Source organism: Anolis sagrei, chromosome 1 (assembly GCF_037176765.1).
Source record: "Anolis sagrei isolate rAnoSag1 chromosome 1, rAnoSag1.mat, whole genome shotgun sequence".
NCBI classification, from domain to species: domain Eukaryota; kingdom Metazoa; phylum Chordata; class Lepidosauria; order Squamata; family Dactyloidae; genus Anolis; species Anolis sagrei.
The window spans coordinates 94,870,770-94,888,462 of NC_090021.1; the positions used below are offsets into that span (position 1 = coordinate 94,870,770).

At 38.4% G+C, this 17,693-nt stretch overlaps 1 protein-coding gene across 2 annotated transcripts in view; it reads right to left on the bottom strand.

The window, feature by feature from the left end:
* Positions 1–3,075: 3,075 nt before the first annotated feature.
* SOBP (sine oculis binding protein homolog) overlaps positions 3,076–17,693 on the bottom strand; it is a 179,273-nt gene continuing 164,655 nt past the window's right edge. For both annotated transcript variants that reach the window (XM_060753126.2, XM_060753125.2), the window contains one exon: positions 3,076–4,650. The gene's annotated coding sequence lies outside the window, so the exon portion shown is untranslated. The remainder of the gene's footprint in view (positions 4,651–17,693) is intronic.

Here is a 17,693-nt window from a genome sequence, read left to right on the forward strand (position 1 = left end):
AGCATATTAATAATCTTAGAGTAGACAACAGCTTATAGGATGTAGTGTGCTCACATGAGAACTAATATGCCTTCCATCAAATTTTCCCATCTAATCTCTTGGAAAAGACTGGCTTGCTAGTAATTGGGTCTCTTACAATGTTATCTAATTAATAAATAATGATAGATCAGCATTTGCAGTGTTAAACTTCACTGGAAAGCCACTAAAAACAAGAAGATAGATTTACTACTTGAAGATTTTCACTGACTCTGCGCATTGTTTGCACTAGAAATTAATCATTTGATTTTAGTAGGAAGTAGACTCATTATAAATAATGTAACAACTTTTGCCCTTCATTTACATTTACAGTTGCAAGTGCATTGGTTAAGTGCTCCACAGGAACAAGGACAATTGTGTTTACGCTACATAAATTATGCAAATTATGGTTGATTTTATGGGTATTTTACTTTATGATATTTATGCAAAGAGTTTGTTTATTGGTTCCTTTCAAATTTGAACTTTTCATATACCTTATTATTGTCTTTGTATCTCGACACAAGGCAACTTATCAGTATGTAAGCAATCCAATCCCATCAATCAATCAGTGTTTGTGCTCTTGTTGTTACTATTATTAACACTTACAGACCAGTATCCTGTTAGTGACATGCACAACTGTAAGACCAGCTAATGTTTGCATATGTACCTTCTTATCATTAGTGAGACTGATACTTTCTTTCTTCCAAGGACAACTAGTGGGCAAATCCATTTCAAGAAATGCACCTTAGCATCTACTTCTTAAAATGCATAGAATCAATTCCAATGACAAGAATTAAGAGGTGCAGCTGAATATTCAAAAAGGAGACAGGTACCACTGTATATCACATGTCTGAAGAAATCATAAGAGAACTAACGCTGTCTAATATTAAATGCAAAATGTAGAGGAAACATGTGTTAGTTTTTCATGGGCAGAGAGTCCTTCTGAATGCCATATGTGTATCCAACCAGGAACATCGGCTGTCTATATTTATTTACTTTACTTATATACCGCTGTTCTCAGCCCGAAGGCAACTCACAGCGGTTCTATATTGACAAGGTGCTTGTATTCTGTCCTATCCTTTCTGTTTCATCTTCCTTTGCTTCGTCTTTCCAGCTTTGGTAAGGTTAGTAGGTCACAAATGTAGTACAAATAAGATGGTTATCTCTCTTATACGGCATTGTATCAAACACTAGCATCAATTTAATCAGGCTGTAGTTCTAGCTGAAGTAAGGCTGGCATTTCTCCAGCAACAATATGATCCTCATTGAATTCTGTGAAAATACATAACCTTGAAATAGAAGTGCTTCCTTAGAAATGAGACACTACGGTCTACTGCTACCAGAGGCCAACTTCCAGGATCCCCTAACCAGCATGGTCAATACAGGGATTCAAAGAAATGATTGGAAAGGATGAAAACATTCTGAAACTTGATAACTGTTTCTCTGCTTTCCAGTTTATTTTAAGCTTATTAGTCCATAGCAGGGATGGGGAGGGGATTCATTCAATTTATATTTTAAATCAAACTTACCATACCCAATTTTGCAATTTTGAACTACTAAAGAATTTGAATCTTCCAAAATTCTCCAAATTTTAATGAGGTTTCCCTTTTTTAAAAAAATTGCGAAAATCAACAAAAGAAGGAATGAAGTCACACTCATTTTCTCTCCAAAGTGTGTAAATAGTTCCTTTGAAGGTCGTGTTATAGTTTTGAGCCACGCAAATATGAAAATAATTAAGATGCCAACTCCAAGTAAAGAAACCCACAAAGGATGCCCAGGATGTAAAGCATGCATTTAGGCTGGGCAAACTTTTTTATGAGCAAACATTGGCAGCTTTGGTAGAAGATGAATAGCTAAACAGGGTCAGGACAGCTTATTTCTTGAATGGGAGACTGCCAAGAAATACCAGGTGAGATAGGGTTATATTTCAGAAGAAGCAAGAATAAACCACTCTGAGTATGCCTTGCTTAAGAAAACTTTATGGCATTCATTGGATTAGATGGAAACGAGGGCACGAAACAATAGCTTCAAACTACAGGAATTGAGATTCCACCTGAACATTAGGGAGAACTTCCTAACTGTGAGAGTTGTTCAGCAGTGGAACTCTCTGTTCCGGAGTGTGGTGGAGGATCCTCCTTTGGAAGCAGAGGCTGGATGGTCATCTGTCAGGGGTGCTTTGAATTCAATTTTCCTGCTTCTTGGCAGGTGGTTGGACCAGATGGCCCACGAAAGTCTCTTCCAACTTTGTGACTCTATGATTCTACCAGAAGTTGACAGGCAAATTGAGTGCACTCTCAGTGTGAAATAGAAAAGCATAGAACTGTTGTTAGTACAAGATCAGAGGTGTAGTGTGTGTAAGCCTTTGGACTGAATGCAGAAAGTGAACTGATGCTTCTTCTCACTTGGAGCATGTCCAAACCAGCAAAGCAGGACAGGGAGGGGAGGCCTCTATTCCCGGTGAAATGTTTTTTCCATCTTCACTAAAAGAAGCTAAAAGATTAGAAGAGATGAGATCACAAAGACTAAACCTCCCTTCTAAACAGCTTTTAAATAGAGGCATTCTTTTCAGAGCCAGCACTGAATTTCATTGCATCTATTTTATTTGTCAAAGAAACGAAGACTTTTTGTGCACAGATTTTTAAAAAATAAGGAAAACAACAGTAAGGTGAAATGTATTTTTTTAACTTGGAGATTTATTTTGTTTTAATAAATCTGACACCAGTCAGGGAGGAAAAAAATGGCATGAGCCCAGAAACAACCAGAAGCATCTTAAAAGTGCTTCATGTTTCCTCATAGAAATCTGTCTCTGTTAGCTTTTGAAGTCCTTCCATGGGCTCATGGGCTCATCCCCGCGACCCCTTCCGTCCCTCCCTCCCTCCCTCCCTCCCTCCCTCCCTCCCACCCCTCACCTTTTTAAATTTTTCATTTATTTGTTTTTTTTAAAAAGCGACCTTGCTCGTCGGGTGTAATCTTCCAAACCTTCACAGCCCTAATAAATAAGGAGCACCTGTAAAACAGTAGCTTGACTTAGGTGAATCTGTACAAAGGAAAATATAGAAATACAGTATGTACATAGTGCCCTTGGCGCACCATTGCTATAAGGCTTCGATTTGATTGGCTTTTATTTCAGACCCTGCCCCAAAATCTCTGAAGCACTTTCTTTCCAAACCGGTTCCTGTTTACTAATTCCAACAGCCTTATAGTAAAGGTGTATCTGGGACACCATTGTGTGAACAATTGCTTTATTCAAGTTAGTAAACAGTTACACTGGATCACAAGGTGATTTGAACATATTTTTATGACCCCCACCCCACCCCCATTTTTTCTCCTTTACTATTGTCTCTTTGTCCGAATGGGATACTCCACAATTGTTATACCCAATCAGTGCCGGCATACATGCTCTAGTGTACTTTTGGACTCTTGGCTACAACTATACAAGTGCACACAAGTAAATTCTACCCTGTTATCCTCCACCCACCAACCGAGGATCAAATTGCACATTTCTTTTAACCATGACAGGAGAAAGCAAACAGTGAAACAGAATCATGGGGGCTCTCTTCTCACTTTACCCCTATGTTTTCATTGGCTTGGCCATACCTTTCTAATTATCATGAAAGGGTTTTGCATCTGGAGAGATTGTCTCACTGGCTTCCTGGATCACTGGAAAACCATCAGGGTTGAAATTTCATCCAAGTCTTTCATAACACCCAGCAAATATTTTCCCCAGATAGTTTTACACCTTCGGGGGATCCTTGCCCCCTCTTTTTCTCCTTTTTTTTTTTTTTGGTCTTAAATTCAACACTCTTGCTCTGTTCCCAAATGGGGCGCTATTTAGGGAAATTGAAAGAGAGGAAAGCTGAGAGGAATAAACATTTACTGAGTTCTCTTGGCATTCAGTCTCTGAAAAACCACAGTATAAACTATTCATGCTGCTTCTTACATCTGTCAAATAAAAAAATTAAAAAATTAAAAAGCCATAAAAGTTTAACACTGAAAATATGGCATTAAAAAGGATAAAGGTGGCCTTTGTAAAAAATAACAAGGAAAAAAAGTATATTAGCCAATAAAATATTCTAAGAACTCTTCATTTAAAAGTGCATCATGGGCAGGAGATAAGAGATGAACCTGAAGTGTCAGTACTCCAGTATAACCCCTTTAGCCCCACCCCCCAATCAAAAACGCAAATAGGTCCAAAACCATACAATGCAAATCACAATTCTCAGTGTAGCAGCAAAACCACAGCAGTTTTTGAAAAAAAAATCAATTTCATTGTCCAGCCTCAACTATCTGAACCTTGAAGTCAGTGAAGGGGGGAAAGTACATATATTGGTCCATGTGGCTTTAGAAATCAGAGGGAAATCCTCCGTCGGCAAGAAACCAAAGGGTTAGGGAGAAGAGGAGATGGTAGTTCGGAATGCTGAGCATACTTTGTGGGGTCCGTGATGTGCTTACAGTCTTCTGAGCCAAAGGCACCCAAAGGTCTTGAGTTTTCCCTCTAAGAAAGTGGCGCTGTTCTCTGGACTTACAACCAGAAGCAGTGGTGAGTGGACCAGCTGGTGTTGGTTGGTTGGGGAAGTAGCATGGTTTGCTCTGCTCTCTTTCTCCGTGCAATGTACCCTGTCAAAGTGAGCATTCCTGTAAAAGCAAAGACCGGGAGGTCAGTGTCTTGCGATATCACAATTAATCATAGGTGGTCATGTTACATTGACAAAGGAGCTTGGACATACACAGTATAATCTGGAAAGGATACATCTTCAGTCCTATTGATATCTGGTATTTTGAGAATGTGTCAGCACAACATTATGCCATTTTCATTTGCAAGTAGTTGCTGATAAATAATGGAATACTTTCTGGATGGGAAAGTTTCAGGATGAGACGCAACCTATTTTCATTTCTTTTTGCCTCAAGAAGTGGGTCTTACTGTTGTTAGTTGTTTTGACCTGAAAGGATTTCCAGGACCCAACTTGTTAATTTCTACTTTCAACCAAGTCTCACTGAAATAATTGCAACTTTTGTATGGGACCATAGTCTATAAAATATGGATTATTACCTGAGGATCCCATTTAGCCCTCCTTTTTAACTGATTACAAATGAATATACATAATGGAGCTCCCGGTGGCACAATGGGTTAAACCCTTGTTCCGGCAGGTTGGGGTTCGAATCTGGGGAGCAGGATGAGCTCCCATCTGTAAGCTCCAGCTTTTCATGAGGGAACGTGAATGAAGCCCCCCACAGGATGGTAAAAACATGAAAGAGAACTGGGTAAAGACATCACATAGATGGTACGTGACCCTGAAGAAGCTGGGAAAAAACTATAATAACACGAGTACAAACTGCTGGAAATGCAAAGAAAAAGAAGAATCATATTTCCACATGTGGTGGACATGTGACAGAAATATGGATAGGCTCACTTTTCTTATGTCAAAAAAAGAAAAGAAATAAATATGAAAGAAACAGATTGGAAAGAAGTTACTGAATACCTCAAACAAAGAAAAGAAGATTTTGATTTAGCAAAGAGAAATTGGATAAATATATAAAGGAAGAGAGCAAAGAGAGAGGGAAAGAAGCAAACAAGAATGAGAAGTAGGAAAGGGAGGGGAAAATAAGGGAAGAAAGAAAGAAAGAAAGAAAGAAAGAAAGAAAGAAAGAAAAGAAAAGAAAAGAAAAAGAGCTCAGGAAGATACTAGGAAGTCAAAAAAATTTTCTTATCTATCTAAATATAGAGTGTTGCTTTGGGTTTTTTTCTCTTATCTTTCTTCTTTTTTTCCCTTTTTTATTATGTGTTTGTTTTGTTTTTAAGGATATGGTTTTGTTTACTTTACGTCTCTTTCTCCCCTTTAATACTGTCTTGTTTTTTAAACAAAAAAATTCAAATAAAGATTATTTAATTTAAAAAGAGATGGTAAAAACATCTGGGCGTCCCCTGGGCAACATCCTTGTAGATGGCCAATTCTCTCAAACCAGAAGTGTCTTTCAGTTTCTCAAGTCGCTCCTGACATGATATATTGTATGTAATTTTCCAGGCCTGTTGAGCCCTACATACCACAAAACCCCAAATATAGATACATGTAGTTTGGACATAAGAAACAAATGATAACTTAAAGACAGTTGCAATTCATATGACAAGCCACAAGCACTCACTTATTATGTTCTGCTAATGTCTAATGCCAAGAAGGCCAGATTGAAATTTTTCACAAAATTGCTTTGATCAGACACAAGAGTGGGATGAATGGGCTTTTTCTGAACAAGGATGCTTTTAATACAAACAAAGAAAAAAAAACAATTGCCTATAACTAGATCTTGATAATAATTCTTTCTCTGTATCAAGTTCAACCCACAAGAAATAATTTGTTACCATGGATGTCTCACACTCGATTGGCTCAGAAACAGCCTGAGGGACTGCTCTACTCCTTAAATGCCATATTTTAAAGCAAATCTAAATTTGGGTTACTAGAAAGAAATGGTCAAGAAACATGGATGTTTACTGTCCCCTTCTAGTGCAACCAAAAAATCAATTAAATCTATATCAACAGTGAGCAACAGAAGGAAACAATGATAATACTAGTTATTGAATCACACCACTGCCAAATGGATGCCCCTCTCCTGTCACGGATTGCATACTTTAATATTAAAGTGGAGTCAAATAAAAGTGGCTGATGTTAAGAAAGAGTAGGAAACACAAGCTATGTCTGTATAAAAAAAGCTCATATTTCCAATCTGGACCTTAGCAAGAAATTGGCCCCAAAACTTGGGTAATATGTGCAAAATCCTGCACCAGTATCACACCTTGTTTACAGATAGAACTGCTTTGGTTCATAGATTTGTTCAGCAAGGTGGACTTAGGTTTGATTACTAGAATCACAAATCCATTCAGTATCTAAGAGAAGCCAATTTGCAGGCTTACCCTGTAAAACAAAGGGTAAACATAACATGCATTTGCGTAAATGTGGGTCTGCTACCCTGATGTGTGTACCTATGTGCAAATTTGGATCAATGTACATCACTGGAGTGGAGTGAAACCTTCCATATATAAAGTCAGGACAGCAACTTGCTATTTTAGGAGACACAAACTGGGAGCCCCAGAGGTAGTCAATGTGTGGTTTAATGCAGAGAATCCTTATTCAGTCCTCATAAGCATTAACTGACATTATCATGTCCTCCTTCTCCTCCTCTTTCTTTGGCTCATGAAACCTAGAACTGGAATCATTCCCCCTTTCTCATTTTTTCTCCCAGTGTGCCTCACCATAAGGAAAATGTAGGTACTATGCTATTGATTTGGCATAGTAAAACTAGGAGAAGCTTGGGCATACTGAAACGTTTTGGGGCCACAGGAATCTGCCTTTTATTGAGACTGATCCATGATCCATCCGGCCTGATATTATCAACTCTGACACAGATAGCATCTCAAGAATTTCTGGCAGGATTGTTTCCTGGCCTTATTTGGAGATCCCATGGTGCTCTCCCACGCAAATGTTTAAACAAGCTTACAAAATAAGATGAGATGGATGTATTCAGGTCCGGTGGTCTGTTATCTTCAAGTTCAGAAGTGGACCCTCTCGTTTAAGTGGGAACAGTGCTAAGTCTTATGCTCTGCTGCAACAGAATTGGGTTGAAGGAACCTGACTCTGGTGGAAAGGCATTACTGGCATACTTCAAAGGTCTTCCCTTGTCTTGGCATTTAGACTTGCAGAGGCACTTGTGTGATATTGGCAGGTGCAGCAGTAGAAACCTTGTAGCTTGGCAGAGTGACTTGAGCAATATCAAAAAGAACAAATGGCTTGATGTATTTTTAAATAAGGAGCTTCAGTGGCATGAGGAGCCACTCTTTTGTGCAGCAAGTGGCTGATAAGATTTTTAGGAAGGGAACTCGTTCCAGCGTGTATGTTCTGAACAACCAGAAAATCATGCTAGGCAACAATTAACATGGTATCCCTCAATTCATGATTTGACTTTGGCAGAACCTGGAGAAGTCACTCATTGGAGATGTAGTTCCAAGCACATGGCCATGCTGGGAATATGGGAATGATGATCTGAACATGTAATATTTTCAAATTCTAGACTGCTTACCTCTGATATCTGTCTTGCGTCTCAAATGAGATTATCTATTTGAAGGTGACTGGAGAACCTATGGCCTGCATTCAATATTGCTGGACATACTCCTGTATAAACCTAGAAATTTTAGTCAAAAAAAGCACCCCAAAAAGCCTGGGTTGGCTTATCCACAGATCAAAAGTACCTAAGCTTTTAACAAAAAGAAAAAGGAAAAGGAACCAACACCTACTCTGAGTAAAGGCAAGAGGTCAGTACGTCCAGCAAGAACTAAGATGGAAGTATCAACCTTCTTCACCTTCTCTGCAATAGCACTGCTTCTGGCCTTTCTAAATGCTTGGTTGGGAAAATGGTCGTGGCCTCCTTAGGCAGCATTGGTACTTTTGCCCTCTCTGTGGAATGACCATCGACTTATCCAGAGGGCATGTTAAAATCTGTAATTTTGGCCCTCAAACCTGTCCTTGAGGCCAACTTATACAGTTATTATGACCCAGGACTGTTTACAAACAACGGCTATGTCTTTGTGTGATATGAGATGTTATTTTATGTGATGTGTTTAATAATGCTTTATGTTTCATCAGGGGAGGGTCAATTTTGATGTTTATACTGTTTATTCATCAATTGCATTGAATTGTTGCCAACACTGTGAACTGCCTTTAGTCCCCTTCGGGGTTGAGAAAGGCAGTATTAAAATATCGCAAATAAATAATTTCCAATAAGGATACATCCACTGAATCAGGCAAATGGTTATGTAAATTCCACTGATTCAATGGCTCTGCTCTAGTTACGATTAACAAAGAGAAATATCTTTGGTCTTTCCTATTTAATTATACAAAGTTTTGATTCAAACAGTATTTTGATTTAAATTAGGATGAGTATACTGCCAAGAGACTTTCTCAGCCAATTATTTAGCAGATGATTCAGAACAGGTATTAGTAATAACATCACCCTAATATTTAGGCTGCAGGGCAACATGAGCAGCGTTTCTGAGGGAAAGCTCATTTTATATAGTGTCATCGAACCTGCTTCTCTGCATCTGAAATGTTGGGGAAAGGTGGTGAGCCATTCTGCTGCAATTCAGATTCAATGGAGTCTTTAAAATGTCAGCTCAAGTGCTTCATACAAAATGTGCAGCTAGCTATCTAAGGCTCTGGCAAACAAGTTACTGAAATAATAGCAAATTTTATATTTAATCACATAGGCTCCACAGAAAGAGCTTAAAATTATATAGGGTGGACCTACTAATAGGTTGCTAAGATGTGGAACTTTGCAAAGGAATCCAAACTGGATTGTTTGCTTCATTTTATACAGGCCAAGTTATTCAATATGTACATTTCCAAAGGGAACGATTATGTTACATAGTCTAAGTTTTCAAAATAAGGATTGGAAAATGGAATTTAATAGGGAGGGGGTGCGTATAGGGGGTGATTATAAAAACAAATTCAGTTTGATCATTTTGTCTCTAGATAATTTGTTACTGTACATTGGATTATGTTTAAGAAACATTTTAGAAATAATTGGAAAACTAAGCCAGCTGCAAGGTAGATATTATTACAAATTGAAACACACATTAAACAGGACTTGCATTCTTTCAAACATCAAAAAGAGGCCTGGGAAAATAAATGCATGTATAGAAGAGAGAAAATAGGGACCTTATTATAGAAGCATTGGGCGTTCAACTGACTGATGCTAATTGAATCTAATTGATAGATTCCTTAAAGCTAGACTGTCAAATTTAAATGCTTTGCCAGGCTTGAAAAGTTTTCATATTTACCTTTTTCCCTATTCCTTTTCTGCTGCAACAAATATACTTCCAGCCACAAATACACCTTTCACACAGGGGTAAGAGTTCACACCTGGCACCTGATGGATGATGCAGAGCAGAATTGAACAATAAGGCTCAAATCTGACACCAAAAATGTTTTTCTCTGCTGAGTATGAAAAAAACATGTGGCAACCAATTGTCTTGGTAAGATATTTAGAGATAGCCTCATACATTCCCAACTTCGCATTTGCCATGACAGTTCACTTCTGTTTTCTCTAATTCACAAGTGGAATGTATAATGTATTCTAACTCTCATCAGTTACTGCTTAATTATGCCTACATGCTTTAAAATTACAATAATCAAACTGTACCTAAGAGCTTTCCTTGGTTTTAAGTCAAGTCAAGCTGGGTTTGATTTGGGAGGAAAGAGGAGTGATCATTGCAGAAATATTTACTTGGTAATTATTTTGGTGTGAGCATAAAGCATAGAGGTATTTCAAAGACTAATTCGAGTTTTGAAAGGAGAAAAAATAAAGGAGTGATTTCTATAGGAAACAAAAAGCCAGGAAATACAAGGATCAATTATGTTTTTTTAAAAATGTTGCTATACACAAGAAGTAAAGTGAATGAGCATGGTCTAGGGATAGATAACTGAGTTTGACTATTGACAATCCAAATCAAGGTATTATTCCTGTAAGAAAACATTACCATATGGCATTAAGCCAGCTGCAATCTCTTATACGAACTGGCCTCACAAATCTACAGTCATACAAAAAGGGGGGCAAAATATTTAATTGATTAACTAATGCTGTTAGTAAGCAGGAGGAGAAAAACACTGAGCTTCCCACTGTATATTCTCTTCTTAATTCCAATTGGGAATGAGGAGATATTTGTAGTCATCAGGCAAAAGATGCCTAACCTTCTTTTTACCTATTTGTTTTATCAAAACAAGGATGGGCAAAGTTTCGTCTCCATATTGCATGCTTTGAAGGCACATTTCTGGCCCCCAGAACTCAACATCTAGGGATAGGGGTAATTTTGTCATGTTTGTGGACCTTCTGGGCTATTTTAGACTCAAAACAAGCCTTTTTTTAAAGGAAGTAAATCAAACATAGTCTTTGGATCATTTCCCATTTGTTAAAAAAAGCATCACCCGGCCCAATGATGGTCTAGAGCAGTGGTTCTCACTCTGTGGGTCCCCAGATGTTTTGGCCTTCAACTCCCAGAAATCCTAACATTTGCTAAACTGGCTGGGATTTCTGGGAATTGTAGGCCCAAACACCTGGGGACCCATAGGTTGAGAACCACTAGAGTTTTAAAATTCCCGATAGGGTTGGGAGCATTTGGAGGCTTGTTTTTTGTGAGATGCAACAGGCGATGTGGCCCTCCAAGATTTCCTTGGAAGGCAGTGCAGCTCCCTGAACTCCAAGTATGTCCACCTGCATTTTAGTAGGCCTCCTATCATTGTTGTATTCGTTGCGGCCATCCAGTCAGTTTCAAAACCAGGTCTGATTTTTCCACAAGCCTGTTTGTCTAAGATCATTCAGTGGTTCTCCACAACCAAGGAGAAATCCGAATCCTTGTCCCCAGAGTTGTAGCCCAAAACTTCAATCACTACATCGCACTGGATCATTGGCATTTGATTAGGACAATATGAACAGAATCTGAATGGTTTTTTTGTGTTAAATAATGCAAATAAATTATTTCTGTGAATGTTTTCTATGAAAAGCCTGAGGAATAAGGATTTCTGAGGTCATCGTGTGCAGTCATGGCAGTCATGGAAAACTAAAAAGGTTGCAAGTCCCAGTTCCTACACTGTGTTCAATTTATTATGTGCCTCCTCCACTATGTGCAAAATTATTTTTTTCTGCCCAATATTAGTTAGGATCCAGTGAGCTATGTTTCTGATGGTATGCCAAAATCTGACTTTTTCCACAGAGGTGGGATGCGTGCAACCTTCCAGATATTGTTGTTGGAGTGCACATCCCAGCATTCTTCACCATTGGCTCTGTTGGCTAGGGTTTTTAGGAGTTGTAATCCAGCGACATCTGGAAAGACAGAATACCCCTACCCTTGCTTTAATATGAGATTGGCTGGCCATAAATTATTGGCAAGCATGTGCAAGGCTCTAATCCAGTGTTTAATCATGGGTGACATTTAATTTTCTACTTTGGGAACAGAAGGGAGAGAGACCACCATAGATAGGCTAAATGGTACATGTAGAATTTAATCATCTTCACCTTAAAAGCTCCTTTCCTTGTAATGTAGAGTTAAAATAGATTGGTGATATACAGCCCGTGCCGTTAGCGCCAACAAAATATTCCTTCTATCAACACAACACCATCTCTTTCTGTGAAGCTGGCACTTGCAAAATCTTAATGGGATATTTGAATCATGTCAAGTTGCATCAGCCTAACAATTTATACTCTGGTGGCCAAATAGCCAACCCTGAGGAAGTATACGGTGTTAATTAATGTTTTCAATAATCAAGTGTCAAATGAATGATACATTTAGAAACTGTTTCTTACGATTCTGTATGTGTCTTCAGAATGCTAGAAACAGACCAATTTGCTCATTTCCTCTAGTAAGAGAAAAACATGAAAACATATTCAATCAGTTATAGTAAATCAAATAAAACATTAATGATGTTGGCATAGTCAACATTCACTGGAACACCCCCTCTGTGGTTCACATTTTTCAAGTAAATTACCTGAAAAGTATTTCAAGTACATTTAGGAGATTTAAACTTTGTGTAATATGTAAGCTTGCAGCCCATGCACTTACCACTTTGAAATATGTGTAACCACCACACAACATCATCAAGAGAAGATGCTGTATAAGAGATCCATTTGTATAAGAGGCATCAGGCAAACTATTCTACATTCATGATCCAGAGAAACTATAGCATCTGTAAAACAAATTGTCCCCCGGAACAACACAATGCAATTTATGCTACAGGAAACCAGGATATGAGGGGAAAATATCTGTACTCTGGTTACATTAAAACTTCTGTTGGTCAAACTGTCTTGTCAGTGCTTTCCATACAAAGTTGCTGTCTCTCCAACCACTGTTGTGCAGTTTTGAAAGTGTTACATCAGTGTATTTGTGACTGTGATAAAAAAAATAGTTTCCTGCCTTGTGATTTGCACAAAAGAAGAGCAGCGTGCAATGAAAAGTGTTCAATCAACAGCACTCATTACAGTGAGATGCTCACTGAAAAGCTAAAGTCTAATATTCAGACAAAATGGAGAGGACCGCTATCCAAGGGTGTGGTGTTAATGCACACCTGCACACCACTGTCCATGTTGACACTCTCCCTGAACTTCATTTTGAAGTGCTAAAGCATCCTCCCTATAGGCCTGATCTTGCCCCATCTGTTTGGTCCTCTGAAAGAAACCCTACGAGAACAAAGATTAATGTCTGATAAAGACATGAAGATAGCACTGCATTTGTGGCTCGCTGCTCAGCCTCAAACATTTTTAATAAGGGAATACAAAAGCTTATTGGCAGTATTTTGTCAGAGTTTTTCTATTATATCATTTCTTAAATGACAACAAGTAAATGTAAGGATCAGAGCCATCAAGCCTTAAGAGTCAAACCACCTGGCTAACACTGAGTAATCTACAGCCAGGGTGGAGTAGCTGTAAGCGTACTAAATAAGCACAAACTTCCATGATGAAGATTGTGATGTTGGTGCTGAGAGAACGGAGTTGCTGTGTGTTGTTGGAGATGAAGCTGCAAAGAGACTGTAAGATTGGTGAAGAAAACCAGAGAGAGCTTTTTGCCAAGAAGGTATGATCTAACTGAGAATCAGGAAGAAGGGCTGGAGAAGAGACAAGATTTTCTGCTACACATATGTAAATATTTCTGTATAAACATTTCTACTGACAAGACAAGTTGTATTTTTCTGCTCCTTAACCAGAGGGAGAGTGTTTCCGCAATAGAAGGGGATTGTTTTGTTGCTATACACATAACTTTTTTGCTGCAACGTATTTGTCTAAAAGTTGATTAAAATAAATTCTAGAACCAGAGTGCAGATAATTTTTGACTTAAGTCATATAATAAATCATATAAATCATCTATGTAATGTATCCAAACTTGTGGAATGGGGATAAAAGATCATAGCCAAAAACTTTGAAGGAGGGCTTCATTCATAGAAGAGCTTTCCTTGAAGGGTTGGACTGGTCCACCTGCCACTTTCGTGATGCATACCTGGTTTACTCCAGAACGTGGCATGGCTTAGCCTTTGCCAGGACTGACACTGACTGCCAATCTCACTTGTGTTTGTGACATCCCAGAAGGCTAATGGCAGTATAAGAAAAAACGTCCGTCTCTTGCCATGTAAAAGGTGGGCATCTATGAGGAATGCTTTGCTGTTGACACTCTGATTTTTTTTATTTTGCTCTACCTTTCTGTGTGTAATGCCAAAGAAAATTATAATGAATGGAGGACATACATACAAACACACATACCAGATGATGGACATTTCCCCTTCTTATTCACACTGGCCTCAATTATCACCATCATCCCATAACTGAACTGCACTTATTTTTAATCTCTCTTTGTAAACACAATGTTTAATTTATACATGAGAAGTCTTGGCATCACTGCTTTGACCTAGAAATATAAAAATAAGTTTTCTCCATGTTGAGGTCCAAGTGCCACCTACAACCTCATCGGACAGGCTGATTTGCCTGTTGTATGCTGCTTGCTCTCCCCTTTTAACACGGAGCCCATTACATGATGCACAGGGACTTCTGGGAAGGCTCCGTGGCGAAAAGGGAGAGCAAGTGGTGCACACTGCCATGGCAAAACAGGGGACTTCCCATGTTGCCTTTGGAACAATGGGGCAAAGTCGGGTGTTGTCTTTGGAGTAATGGGAAGCCCCAGTTGAATGGGGGTCCAGGTAAGTCAGGCGATGCAGAGCATGGAGTGCCGGGTTCTCCACGCCTCCAGCTGGAGCCCCACAGATTTGCCATGATGTGTGGTGAATCCATAGCTCTTTGTGATGAGGTCCATAGGTTTCTGTGGGATCTGACAAACTGCATCTGTAATTTTTTCTTTAGCCAAGCTGCTGCATGCACAATAAAAACCATGCTACAAAATGCATTTGGGAGTGGGTGTGTGTATGTTTAGTTATAAACACCATCAATAAACACTGCTTGAAAATAGCTGTCCACATGGGATGGAGAAGCAGTAAAAATGTGTGCTGGATGCTGAGCCATGACTTTTTGGGAGTCATCCAGAAATCCATATTTACCAACCCAAACTTTTCTGGCTGGAAATTATTGTTAGTGCCGATTGGAATAGACCTCATGAATACATGTTAAATACATACTTACATGCATTCAACTAGAGTAGGGCCTACTCTAGTTCAAACAAACAATGGATTCAGGCTACTTCATATATATTTTTGTAAATCTTGAGTGGACACTGAATATCTAGTTCATGTAACACAATTCCCCCTCAAACACGCACACACAGAGCCAAATCTTAGTTTAGAAAAGGAAAAGAAATACAATAGCTTTGGTGGTAAAAGACAGATTGCAAAAAATTAACTAATATCCACTGTAATCTTTTTAGTGATTTGTGAACTTTTTGTGCATTCAGAAGAAATAAATCATTCATCATTTGGCATTATTGGTGATTTCATCATAGCATTTTCTCAACTGCATTGCAAACTATATTCTGCAAGCTTTTATATAGCAGTATCACACTGTAGTGTGATAATGCTATTATTCCACTTTAACTGCTATACCTGCATCCCATGGGTGTGTGTGTGTGTGTGTGTATGTGTGTATACATATATACAAACAGAGTTACCTGGAGAAGTAAACATATAATCAAACAAAACCTTTAAAACTTTCCATGGTTCTACAATGGAAGTATTTATATTACAAAAATATTCACAAATGGTAATAAATAACAAAGTAACAGAGACAAGACTCAGTAGGACACAGAAATTACATGAAGATGAATGTAGAGGAAGGTTAGTGCAATCTAAAGATGACTTATCCTGATATTACATAACAAGGAATAAAAAAACCCCTGACATTTTTGACATAATGTAGCACCTTTCTTATATAAACTATACTTGTGCATAGGTGAATTACAAGATGGATTTTAGTAATCTTTCAGAAAATGCATTAACATAAAGTAAAAAAAATGCATACTATTATCCTGATTATTCAAGAAGACAACACCAGAAATGTTCAAATGGATAGTCTTGGTCTTCTAGACAGCATGGTAAAACCAGTAGCTATAGGATATGTATATGGGAAAAATGATGGATTAGAACTGATTAATGTAAGATAGATAACTTGAATATACATAATCAACATTTGCATTTATGTTTTAAAGTGTGGAATAGTTTGATCCAAGGTCAAAGTCTTTTATTAGACACACACACACACCTAGTTACTTCTCCTGCAATTGTTATCCACTTCCTTTGCAACTATAATTATATTATACATGTGTATATAGATACATATCTGGACATGATCTTTGGAGTTATAATTATGATCGAAGCAATTTAGCAGGAATAAACACAATATAGAATATCAGCACTGAATGGTAGGCAGTGGGACTCTGAATGAATCTTGATTTGAGCTTTAGGTCTGAGATATCAAATACCATTGCATATATTCTGAGATATTCAAATGTCCGTATTCCAAAATTTGAAAAAACCTGGAGGACCTAGAAAATTTCGGGAGCGGTCATATTGTGTTAAATGCATGTAGATGAAACCACGGGTACCTGACCCACTGGTATGGGAGTTATAAAAGGGGGTGGGGTAGGATTTGAATCTCTTGATGTAATAACATCACTAAAGACCATCTGGCTTTAATACGGATATCTTCTTCAGCCATCACAGCCAACATGCATATTCTGTAATGGCATACTGCATTTTTTGAAATAAAAATATTATAAATCTAATGGTTAGAAACAGTGGCTACCATCTAATAGATCTGACCAGCTAACAGAAATCCTTTCACTTGCAGCACAAAGAAGGAAAGTGATTCCACATTCTTCCCCAAGGTGCTCTGAAATCCTGTTTCACGTGGCTAAGAAATTCTCTGGAGCAGGTCTGCTGGTAGCATATTTTTAGAGGAGGCCACCAATGGGAGAAGTCACCATGCCAGTAGGTCAGAAACTAACACAACAAAACAGAAATGCTATCATGAGAACTCAAACTGTTTGCAACAAATACAATATACATTTTGAAAATAATATTTTCAGGTGGAATCTTGTTGACTCTCCTGACATAGGTTCCTTCCACACAGCTGAATAAAATCCCCATTATCTGCTTTGAACTGGAATATATGGCAGCGTGGACTCAGATAAACCAGGTCAAAGCAGATGTTGTGGGATTTTCTGCCTTACTATTCTGGGTTATATGGCTGTGTGGAAGGGCCCAAATTTACATTGTCAGTAGAAACCAAAAAAAGAAGAAGAAGAAGAAGAAGAAGAAGAAGTAATATCAGCTGTGAAATAAAAGCCACTAGCACCAAGCAAGTGACAAAGAACTCAGTGGCTGTGCAGGCAGGAGGAAATGGCTGCTGGTTCTAAACTGACTATTTCTGAATTCCTGCCTTCCACTGTGAGTTGCTCCTTGAAGCCACAATAGTGGGATTTCTTATCGCACTACACTGTTGTAGAACTATTACAGTAGAGTCTCGCTTACCTGACCTTCGCTTATCTGACATTCCCTCTTCTCCAACGCTCTTCTCCGACATCCCCTTTTCCTCCAGCATTTTCATTCAATTAAAGGATCACTCCTCAACTCTCTCTCCATTCCCAATAAGTGAAAAATGCAAGACAAGGGGAAGGAGGAAGGAGGAAAGGAGGAAAAGAAGCAGGACCG